The sequence below is a fragment of the Zingiber officinale genome, chromosome 8B (genome assembly GCF_018446385.1).
Source record: "Zingiber officinale cultivar Zhangliang chromosome 8B, Zo_v1.1, whole genome shotgun sequence".
In the NCBI taxonomy this organism is placed as follows: domain Eukaryota; kingdom Viridiplantae; phylum Streptophyta; class Magnoliopsida; order Zingiberales; family Zingiberaceae; genus Zingiber; species Zingiber officinale.
In genome coordinates this window covers 17,943,111-17,954,584 of record NC_056001.1, presented here as the reverse complement: position 1 = coordinate 17,954,584, position 11,474 = coordinate 17,943,111, and the positions used below count along the sequence as shown (strand labels likewise).

The 11,474-nt window shown below is 41.3% G+C and overlaps 2 long non-coding RNA genes across 4 annotated transcripts; both read left to right on the top strand.

The window, feature by feature from the left end:
* Positions 1-1,530: 1,530 nt before the first annotated feature.
* On the top strand, positions 1,531-2,952 carry LOC122016124. Of its 2 annotated transcripts, none has more exons than XR_006121058.1 (5): positions 1,531-1,983; positions 2,060-2,160; positions 2,248-2,271; positions 2,371-2,426; positions 2,890-2,952. It is a non-coding gene; the product is annotated as an uncharacterized LOC122016124 (long non-coding RNA). The 2 variants fall into 2 exon arrangements; XR_006121057.1 differs by having other exon boundaries at positions 1,532-1,983; positions 2,381-2,426.
* Positions 2,953-8,894: 5,942 nt separating this feature from the next.
* On the top strand, positions 8,895-10,316 carry LOC122016098. 2 transcript variants are annotated; one of them, XR_006121045.1, is made up of 5 exons: positions 8,895-9,347; positions 9,424-9,524; positions 9,612-9,635; positions 9,735-9,790; positions 10,254-10,316. It is a non-coding gene; the product is annotated as an uncharacterized LOC122016098 (long non-coding RNA). The 2 variants fall into 2 exon arrangements; XR_006121044.1 differs by having other exon boundaries at positions 8,896-9,347; positions 9,745-9,790.
* Positions 10,317-11,474: the final 1,158 nt, after the last annotated feature.

The following is an 11,474-nucleotide window of genomic DNA, read 5'->3' as shown; positions in this document are numbered from 1 at the left end:
AGGCCTTTTTATTGTATGACATGCACCCTGTTACTTGGGTTTTTTACGCTTTGTGTGCCTCCATTTTAACCACATCCATGTAACACTTTCTTGTCATCAGCTGGTCTCCCTTTACCTCACCTACTTGACCTTCTATAGAAAATTTTATCTTTTGGTAAAAGGTGGAGATCGTCGTTCAGACTTCATGTATAGCAGGTCTCCCTAAGATGACGTTATAAGCAGACAGAGCATCCACTACAATAAAGGTACTCCTTCGAGTCCACATCAAGGGATTGACTCCCAAGGAGATGATTAGTCTAACCTAAAAGAGCGGTTGCATTTCGTTGCTTGTAAATCCATACAACGCAGTAGTCATAAGATGAAGCTCACCTTAATCTATTTGCATTTTATCAAAGGTTGTTTTGAAGAGGACGTTAACGAAACTTCTGATATTCACAAAAACTCTAGCCACCTCGAAGTTGACAATAATTATTTTAATGATTAAGACATCATTATGGGAGAGCTCTATCTTTCAAGATCTTGGGATCCAAAGCCAATTTAGGGGTTGTTTACTTGCTTCAGTTGGAACTAATCGTATGGATTTCAAGTCTGGACCATGGATTATTCACGCTCGGTTAGAATCTCCATTAGTGGATCCTTCCGAAATCATACCCTCCCTCCTTATCGTAACATTACTATGGTTTTCTTCCTGTCTAGTCTGAGTAAGTTGCATACCATCATGAGGGGCAGAAAGGTTACAAGGTAGCGGTTGCATATTGGATGGCTGACTGGCCATGTCGGGACTCGGCGCTAGAGGTTTGATCAGCTGTGGAGCAAGAGGGGAGACAACCATCCTTGCTCAACCACTCGGTGACTATCTCGGGCATACTATTGCATCTTGGGTATTGTGCGTCTTGGTTCGATGGTAGATATAGAAGGTGGGTATCCAATGGTGGGGCCTAGCAAAAGATTTTCGCGCCATTTCCACGTGTTGAGGAGCCTTCTTCTCGAATTGGAAGGAGGGTTGGAGAATGATTCTCCTTCTTCCAAGTGGTTTGAGCTTCTTCCACATTGATGTATTTGACAGTTCACCCCAATAGATTATCTAAGTTCTTGGAGAGCTTCGTAACCAAGGAATGGAAAAAATCTCTATCAATGAGTCCCTTAGAAACAACACTCACTAGTATTTCAAAGATGGAAGAGGGAGCATCCATGACCACCTGATTGAAGCGCTTTATGTATGCCTTCAAAGATTCCTTGCTTGAAGGTGAAGAGGCCCAAGTTTATTTTATGATGCCTTCAACTATTGGCAAAATGATGCAAGAAGACTGTAAGATACCGTAAAATTAAATAATAATTATTATTGGACGAAAAATCTTATTGGATTTTTTCAGAATTTTTAGAAATTTTTCGGGATTTAAACGGAGTCCGTATGATCCATTTTGATGGGATGGATTCGGGGTACAGTGAATACCTGTTTTGGAATACCCATTTAAGTGGGAGTTGATTTGGGAATGGACTTAGGTTTTAATTAATAAAACCTAGGTTTAAATTTCGGATTTCGTTAATTTTTCCCCCGATCCTTATTCTTCTCCCCGATTCTCTCTGCCCGAAACCCCTCTCCGGCGATTCCTCCTTGCCCGATCGCCGACCACCGCGAGTTCACCGCCGGCAGCGACCTTTCCTCTGCGTGCCTCTCCGATGCCAAGCTCTCTTGGCTACTAGGCGGCTCGATCCTCTCCTCCCTCTCCCTGGCGATTCCTCCCCTAACCCGCGATGCCGACCCCGTGCCGCTCCGATTAGCCATTGCCGGACATCCATGAGCAGCTGGTGCTGGCCACCGCTTCCTGAGCCCTAGCTTCGGGTCTACAACCTTCTTCTTGATCCAAGGTGCCGCCTCAGCACAACTTGATCTTGGCCAAGAGCAAGAATCGGAGCCCTAGTTTCGGTTCCTCGTTGCAGTAGTTGTGGATCGCACGACACCAGCTGTAGGGATTGATTGAGGTAAGGCTTGGTCGAGAGATTCTATGAATTCAAGGATTTTTTATGCGTTTATGGTGCTCTCTCTGTTCTGGTCTAGGAGGATGCTTCGGATAAACCTAGTGATGGATCTTCCTTGAGAAGAACTTCTTCTTCTCCAATTCTTGTGGCTGGGGTCTTTGGTAGCTCTCGGGTGAAGAGGTAAGGTGCATAGTTGTTGTTGGAAATGAGTTAGTGATGTATTGTTTGGTTGAATTCTGATCCCTCCTTGATCCGGGTGGTGAACAGCAGCTTGATTTGGGATCAATTGAGGTGAGTGTGATTCCGGTTGTAGGATTCAGTAGATACATTGTTGTATTTTTGCTTCTTGGACAAATTTTTGGAAGGATTGATGTATGAATGCTTTGGTAGCTGTTGGCAGGGTTATGGTGGGAGCTGTGAGTGTGGATCAGCTACAACCTTCCAAGGTAAGTGATGTATCAATGAGGTATTTCATATTGGATTAGATTAAGCATTCTACATGGATTGTTGATGATAGATTGTTGATGATGGTATTGGGTTAACATAGATTGTTGATGATGGTATTGGGTTAACATAGATTGTTGATGATAGATTGTTGTAATCTGTGTAGATTAGTTGAAATGGATGAATTGTGTGAAGTTGATTCATGGTTAAGGAATTAGAATTCAACTTTGATATATTGATTTGGATTGAATCTTGGATTGATTTGTGGATTTAGAAGGATTTTTGATGAGTTTAGATTAGTGTTGGATTGATGATGAATTATGTGAGTTAGATTGAGGATTCTTTGGAGGATTTATCAGAGATCATATTTGAGTGGAGTTATCCTAGTTGAGTAGGGATTTTATTTAGCTATTTTAATTCATGTGAATTTAGCTAAATAAAATATGTAAATATTGATTTATGCAGGACTTTGATATGGGATGATCATCACGACGTGGGATTTATTCTGGACACGGTCGACAAATTAAGGCGGGTATTTCTTCCTTTACCTCTATGTAGATTTTCTTGTACTTAGTGCATGGTTGTTATCCGATGGATTAGACTGCTTTACCTTATATCATATCTGTTTGTTGACTTCCTGCTAGAGACTTATGCTTGATCTTTGAGGTGTTCCATTTAATTCATATACAGTCTCAACTCTTGATATCTACTCTATGGTGATTACATGTGTAGAGTATGTCCTGTAGGGATTGTCGGGTGGCTGGTATTATCATGCTGATTGGGTATATGATGTGGACTGTATATAGGTGGGTATGTGTAGAGGAGTCATCTGGTTGACCGTGCATTTACATGTGGTGTGTATATCCGTATTTGTTATGTACTTTTGGAGGAGTGTGTTGATTGCACGTCTGTGGTTTATACACGTGTCCGATGTGTTTTATTGGAGGATACATGTTGATTGTATATGTGGGGTTGTCCATGTATGTCTGATATGTTCATTGGGGATTATTGGTTGATTATACATGTGTAGTTGTATACATATGTTTGGTGGGATATGTGGAGGTATCATGATGATTGTACTCATGTTGGAGGTATTTATGAGGTTTGGGGTTGTTGCATGGATGATGATTATATATATATATCATGTTCATCATTCATTGCATCTGATGACCATTATCTCCCTTGTGGTTGAGAGAGTCATCAGTTGGTTTGGGAATAGCACCGCACACTCGACCACTCATGGGTAGTGGTAGTTGGAGCAGTTGCTGCTAGTCCTGTCGTGCCACCCGGTCACGAGGTTTAGTGAGATCCGGCGTTGTGAGCAGTCAGGGACCCTGATGCTATTTAGCTATATAGCTATTAGCGGACTGTCCGCCTCGACCACTATATAGTGGGCTGGAGGGTAGTACAGTCGTCACAGACCCAAGCCTCTCGGCCATACAGGGGTCGTGGTGTTCGGAGAGGTGGCGGGGGTGACCATGGAGCATGCATGCACTTTTGCATATGATGCACGGTGCATCTGGGGGTTATATTTGCATACATGCCTAGTAGATACTAGTTGCATGTGATTGTCGTTGTTGCACTTGATTGAGATATGGTTGTTGCATTTGGTTGTCATGCTGCATACATGTCATTTATTTTACATGTATATGCAGTCGTATCTATATTGCACAGGTGTCAGGAGTATATCTATTGCAGATCCGGTGAGTTTACTGATCATTGTACCATGTGTCGATTCCAGATTGGGTATGTATCTCTCATTATGTTAGTTGTGGTTTGTACAGTTTATATGTCAGGTTATTATGTCAGATATGTTTAGGTGCATTGATTATGAGAGTATGATCATGTTCTTATTCCCTACTGAGACTGTATACTTTTGATCTCCATGTTTTGTTTATGGACCATGCACTATCTTTTCTATTACCCGCTGAGTTACCTATACTCACCACCGCATGTATATCTTTATGTTTTCAGGTAGATGGTTGGAGTGTCGCTCGGAGTATCCTGTCTGCCGGGTCCTACGTCACATCCGACGATCGTTTCGGGTTTTGGTATATCTTTATTTGCATTCGATATTTGTTGTATTTGGTGTGTTGATGTATGTGTTGTTGTGGTTGTTGTATAAAGCCTAGCCGGCTAGCAGTGTGTTGATTGTGTTGTATTGGGCTTTCCGTTTTCTTCATTTTCCGCTGTGTTGGTTTGTTTTGTACAGCCCTGTGGGCTGTCTTATATATAACTGCGTGGTTGTGATTGTTTCATTCCAGCCGTATGGGCTGTTATTATAACCGCGTGGTTGTGTATATAAATATTCCAGCCGCATGTGGCTGATGTATATTTGGTTTGTAGTGATGCTTCATATTGTCACCGGTACAGGGGAGATGCTGTCGGATTTATGTCTGGCAGGGACTCCTTTGGGGGCGTGACAATTTAGTGGTATCAGAGCGGGTACGATGTCTGTTTTGTTTTGTTTTAGATTTTCGAAATTTATCTGATACCAATTTAGTGGTATCAGCGCGGGTACGATGCCTGTTTTGTTTTTGTTTTGGATTTTTGAGATTTATCTGATACCAATTTAGTGGTATCAGAGCAGGTACGATGCCTGTTATTCGTGTTTTTGGATTTCGTGATTCGATTTTCTTGATGTGACTTTCGGGCTTTGGGACCAGGCAGTAGCAGGACATCTCCAGGCTATAGGAGGTATGTGTGCATATGGTTATCATACATTTCTGTTGGTGTACATGCTGTTGTTCAGGATAGTTAGTTATGACATGTGTTAGTAAATCTTTGTTAGTACCTATTCAGTTGTTTGTAGCATGCATTGCATGTGTTGGGTCAATCACTGATACCAGAGTGACCTAATGGAGATCAAAGATTACAGTCTCAAGGGATTTGTTATATCATACTACCATTTGTGTTAGTTACCGCCACTACTAGTTGGTTAAGAGTTAGAGTTACATACCAGTCTTGTTACTATTAGTAGGGTGGTGGATGATATCTGTATACATATGTTGACTCAGATTGTATTACTCCAGCTGGTTAGATCAGTTTAGGATTGATTTACCTGATTGACTTGTGCCATTGTGGATTGATCTATCTTAGTTGGTTCCGTACCCTTGTTATTTTGATTAGTAGAGTATTGATTTACTCATGTTGGTTAGGTTTGTAGATTACCCTTGTTGACTTGGGTAGTGGTGGATTGATGTTACCTTAGTTGATTTTGACGAGGATTGATTTACCCTTATTAGATCAGTTAGTTGACGACCGATTTAGTTAGTAGTTTGATCATTAGGGTATCATCATACTCTATTTTTAGAGGTTCTGATCTTTGGGGTTACTTGTGTTGGGTAGATATTTGGGAGACTCACTCGAGTACGTGACTTGTACCGTCATAGGGAGGACTGAGTTGGCCATATACTATTATAGGCTTAGTCAGTCTATAGAGGATTGATGTATCCTATTCCATGGAGACTTTGACCATGGACTGTTTGTACCTGATAGGTTGACTTAGAAGGTACATGCGGATAGGATACCTCTGTTGAAGTGGGAAAGGTGTAAGGCTACATGCTTAACACTTATGACATGGATCCATTACTAGGGTGTATGAGTTGGAGAGGACATTTGGATATATGATTTGTACTGGCGTAGGAGAGTCGAAGTTAGCTGCTTAACCTTTACGTGACCCGGTACCACGTGAGGGAAGAAGCAGAGAATGTTTTTTGGAGATCAGGTCGTCACTTAGTGATTTCCTTGAGATGTTTTGGAGAGAGTAGTTCTTTACCTCTTTCGGTAGCATGGTGATTTGTAAGGCGATGACTAGTAGACTCGCCTATCGTTGTTCCATGGGAGATCCTGACTCATGGAACTATTGGATATGATTAGATATCCATGATGTACTTAGTGATATATACCCCATAATGGTGCGGAGGAAGTGGTATTAGTTGAGTACTACCTAGGAGGTCTGATCGTAACTAGGTATAATTTCATATGATGATCTCCGAAGGGTAGAGCGTTGATTGATGGATATTTTGATCAGCTAGTTAGTTATAGTGCTCCTCTATTTTTGTGTTCATTGCTTGATACTAGAGGTTACTGAACCTCAGATGGAGCAATCACAGTATGATGGGGTACAAGATAATGGTTAGACGATTCAGCTAACATTGTCTCTATCAGGTGGCTCAAGACCTTGACCACGTGATCATTTTACCAGATCTGGTAGTCTATATCTCAGATTAGAGGGTTGGACCTTTTATCGAGGGACATTTATGAGATAATTATGAGAGTTGTGGAGATACTTTCTAGATGGGTATACTCTTAGTTAAAAGGTTGTGTGACCCTTTGACTTTGGATTGATCTTCTTTTACTATGGATATATGAGTATCTAAAAAGATGAGATGATGAGATTTGACCGACTTTTTGGATACATTTAGTTTGTTGGCAGTAGGTGTTGAGGGTTGGATGCTTTCGTTTTTCTCTATCATGGTTTAGGGGACTATGTAGTATGATTGATTGATGTTGAGGATGATTGGAGTTTGGTGGATATTGTGAGATCTGGTGTGGTGATATGTTATCTTCTGATGATCTATTAGTGGATATTTGATTTGATGATCTATTGTTTAGTATTTGATGTTGATAGACGTGAGGAGTAGCACTTATGTGATATTTATGGATTTGGTGATTTATAGTTGGTGATCAGATCACAGATTTGTTGGGGATCTTATGGTTGAGAGTGTCTGTTGTATGGATATAACGAGTCCTTGGTATTACCATTTAGGCATACCGTGCCCTAGATGTTTTTATGGACTCGATGTATTAGGTATTATTAGGGTGTCTAGATCAGTTTTCATTATCTCCATTGATGATGTTATGATCTATTTTCGGTCCGAGGTGGATTACGTACACTATCTTTGCATAATTCTAGAGAGGTTTCGACGGGACATTTGTATGTGAAGTTAGTAGTACGTATTGTGATTGTCTTTTACGAGTTTTTGGGACACGTGTTTAGTAGAGGATATCGGTGGATCCATGAGAGTTAGAGGCTGCTACCAGTTGGGAGTAGTTGTAGTCTATATCGGAGACTCGCATCTTCCTTGGTCTAGCTGGATATTACTGGAGATTGGATTGAGAGTTTCTCTAGCATTGTTTTGTTGTTGACTGATTGTCTAGGAATAGTATGGAATTTTCCTGGATAGATGTTTGTGAGATCAGTTTAGATAACTGCACCGTCTTAGTTATGCTTTCTAGTGTAGACGGATTTGTACTCTACACAGATGTATCGTACCTGGGAGTTGGTGTAGTTCCGATATGGTATGAGCGGAGTAGTCTCATGCCAGTATATCGAATTATCGTGTGATGGGAATGAGATTCATATATCTCTATGGGAGATTGTGTGTGTTTTCGAGTTACTTCTTGTCCGGGAGGAGTTACTGCAGGAAACACATTGATCTGGATTTGCGATACATTCGGGTGACACCTGATGTATGGAGATTTGGAGCATTCTTATTGGTGAAACGGTATGAAGAATGACATCGTGGATTTGTAGCTTGATGTTTAGTGTATCAGCGAGGCTGAACGTCGGAGACCATCAGGATTATTTTCAGGATTATTATGTTATGGGATTGTCTCCATTGATTTGGATACTAGAGTGGAGTTGGGAGCATATTATGATGGATTTTGTTATGGGATTATCCAGGACATGGAGAGGATATAATAGTTTGGGTAATCATTATTGGATGACAACTTGGATCCCTAGCTGTCGATTAGTAAGGCGGATTATTTTGGATTGAGTAGTAGGATTATACTCTAGAGGGATTATCAGACTGGATGATGTATCTCTGAGTATGGTTTTGGATGGAGATCTGCGATTTCACATCCTGGTTTTGACTTTGGTTACAACAGATTTTGGGATTGGAGCTTTACTATAGTATGGATTTTCACCCTTAGACTGATGGATAGTCTGCGTGTTTTGTACAGATATTGGAGGATTTGTGGATAGTGGATTTTGGATTTTAGAGGGGTTTGATTTATTCACAGTTGGCTAGATTGCAGAGTGGGAGTAACAGGAGCAGAGTGAGCTCATAGCTCACAGAGTCATCACTATTCACTTGGGGGTGGATTGTCATGCTTGGAGATATGTTTATGATGTTATGACGAGGTAGTGGATGAGGATACTGTTTGGATGTTACCCTTGGATGAGGATCCCTGAGTTGACCAGTAAATTTGGGGACCAAATTTTTATTAGTGGGGGAGAATGTAAGATACCGTAAAATTAAATAATAATTATTATTGGACGAAAAATCTTATTGGATTTTTTCAGAATTTTTAGAAATTTTTCGGGATTTAAACGGAGTCCGTATGATCCATTTTGATGGGATGGATTCGGGGTACAGTGAATACCTGTTTTGGAATACCCATTTAAGTGGGAGTTGATTTGGGAATGGACTTAGGTTTTAATTAATAAAACCTAGGTTTAAATTTCGGATTTCGTTAATTTTTCCCCCGATCCTTATTCTTCTCCCCGATTCTCTCTGCCCGAAACCCCTCTCCGGCGATTCCTCCTTGCCCGATCGCCGACCACCGCGAGTTCACCGCCGGCAGCGACCTTTCCTCTGCGTGCCTCTCCGATGCCAAGCTCTCTTGGCTACTAGGCGGCTCGATCCTCTCCTCCCTCTCCCTGGCGATTCCTCCCCTAACCCGCGATGCCGACCCCGTGCCGCTCCGATTAGCCATTGCCGGACATCCATGAGCAGCTGGTGCTGGCCACCGCTTCCTGAGCCCTAGCTTCGGGTCTACAACCTTCTTCTTGATCCAAGGTGCCGCCTCAGCACAACTTGATCTTGGCCAAGAGCAAGAATCGGAGCCCTAGTTTCGGTTCCTCGTTGCAGTAGTTGTGGATCGCACGACACCAGCTGTAGGGATTGATTGAGGTAAGGCTTGGTCGAGAGATTCTATGAATTCAAGGATTTTTTATGCGTTTATGGTGTTCTCTCTGTTCTGGTCTAGGAGGATGCTTCGGATAAACCTAGTGATGGATCTTCCTTGAGAAGAACTTCTTCTTCTCCAATTCTTGTGGCTGGGGTCTTTGGTAGCTCTCGGGTGAAGAGGTAAGGTGCATAGTTGTTGTTGGAAATGAGTTAGTGATGTATTGTTTGGTTGAATTCTGATCCCTCCTTGATCCGGGTGGTGAACAGCAGCTTGATTTGGGATCAATTGAGGTGAGTGTGATTCCGGTTGTAGGATTCAGTAGATACATTGTTGTATTTTTGCTTCTTGGACAAATTTTTGGAAGGATTGATGTATGAATGCTTTGGTAGCTGTTGGCAGGGTTATGGTGGGAGCTGTGAGTGTGGATCAGCTACAACCTTCCAAGGTAAGTGATGTATCAATGAGGTATTTCATATTGGATTAGATTAAGCATTCTACATGGATTGTTGATGATAGATTGTTGATGATGGTATTGGGTTAACATAGATTGTTGATGATGGTATTGGGTTAACATAGATTGTTGATGATAGATTGTTGTAATCTGTGTAGATTAGTTGAAATGGATGAATTGTGTGAAGTTGATTCATGGTTAAGGAATTAGAATTCAACTTTGATATATTGATTTGGATTGAATCTTGGATTGATTTGTGGATTTAGAAGGATTTTTGATGAGTTTAGATTAGTGTTGGATTGATGATGAATTATGTGAGTTAGATTGAGGATTCTTTGGAGGATTTATCAGAGATCAGATTTGAGTGGAGTTATCCTAGTTGAGTAGGGATTTTATTTAGCTATTTTAATTCATGTGAATTTAGCTAAATAAAATATGTAAATATTGATTTATGCAGGACTTTGATATGGGATGATCATCACGACGTGGGATTTATTCTGGACACGGTCGACAAATTAAGGCGGGTATTTCTTCCTTTACCTCTATGTAGATTTTCTTGTACTTAGTGCATGGTTGTTATCCGATGGATTAGACTGCTTTACCTTATATCATATCTGTTTGTTGACTTCCTGCTAGAGACTTATGCTTGATCTTTGAGGTGTTCCATTTAATTCATATACAGTCTCAACTCTTGATATCTACTCTATGGTGATTACATGTGTAGAGTATGTCCTGTAGGGATTGTCGGGTGGCTGGTATTATCATGCTGATTGGGTATATGATGTGGACTGTACATAGGTGGGTATGTGTATAGGAGTCATCTGGTTGACCGTGCAATTACATGTGGTGTGTATATCCGTATTTGTTATGTACTTTTGGAGGAGTGTGTTGATTGCACGTCTGTGGTTTATACACGTGTCCGATATGTTTTTATTGGAGGATACATGTTGATTGTATATGTGGGGTTGTCCATGTGTATCTGGTATGTTCATTGGGGATTATTGGTTGATTATACATGTGTAGTTGTATACATATGTTTGGTGGGATATGTGGAGGTATCATGATGATTGTACTCATGTTGGAGGTATTTATGAGGTTTGGGATTGTTGCATGGATGATGATTATATATATATATCATGTTCATCATTCATTGCATCTGATGACCATTATCTCCCTTGTGGTTGAGAGAGTCATCAGTTGGTTTGGGAATAGCACCGCACACTCGACCACTCATGGGTAGTGGTAGTTGGAGCAGTTGCTGCTAGTCCTGTCGTGCCACCCGGTCACGAGGTTTAGTGAGATCCGGCGTTGTGAGCAGTCAGGGACCCTGATGCTATTTAGCTAGATAGCTATTAGCGGACTGTCCGCCTCGACCACTATATAGTGGGCTGGAGGGTAGTACAGTCGTCACAGACCCAAGCCTCTCGGCCATACAGGGGTCGTGGTGTTCGGAGAGGTGGCGGGGGTGACCATGGAGCATGCATGCACTTTTGCATATGATGCACGGTGCATCTGGGGGTTATATTTGCATACATGCCTAGTAGATACTAGTTGCATGTGATTGTCGTTGTTGCACTTGATTGAGATATGGTTGTTGCATTTGGTTGTCATGCTGCATACATGTCATTTATTTTACATGTATATGCAGTCGTATTTATATTGCACAGGTGTCACGGGT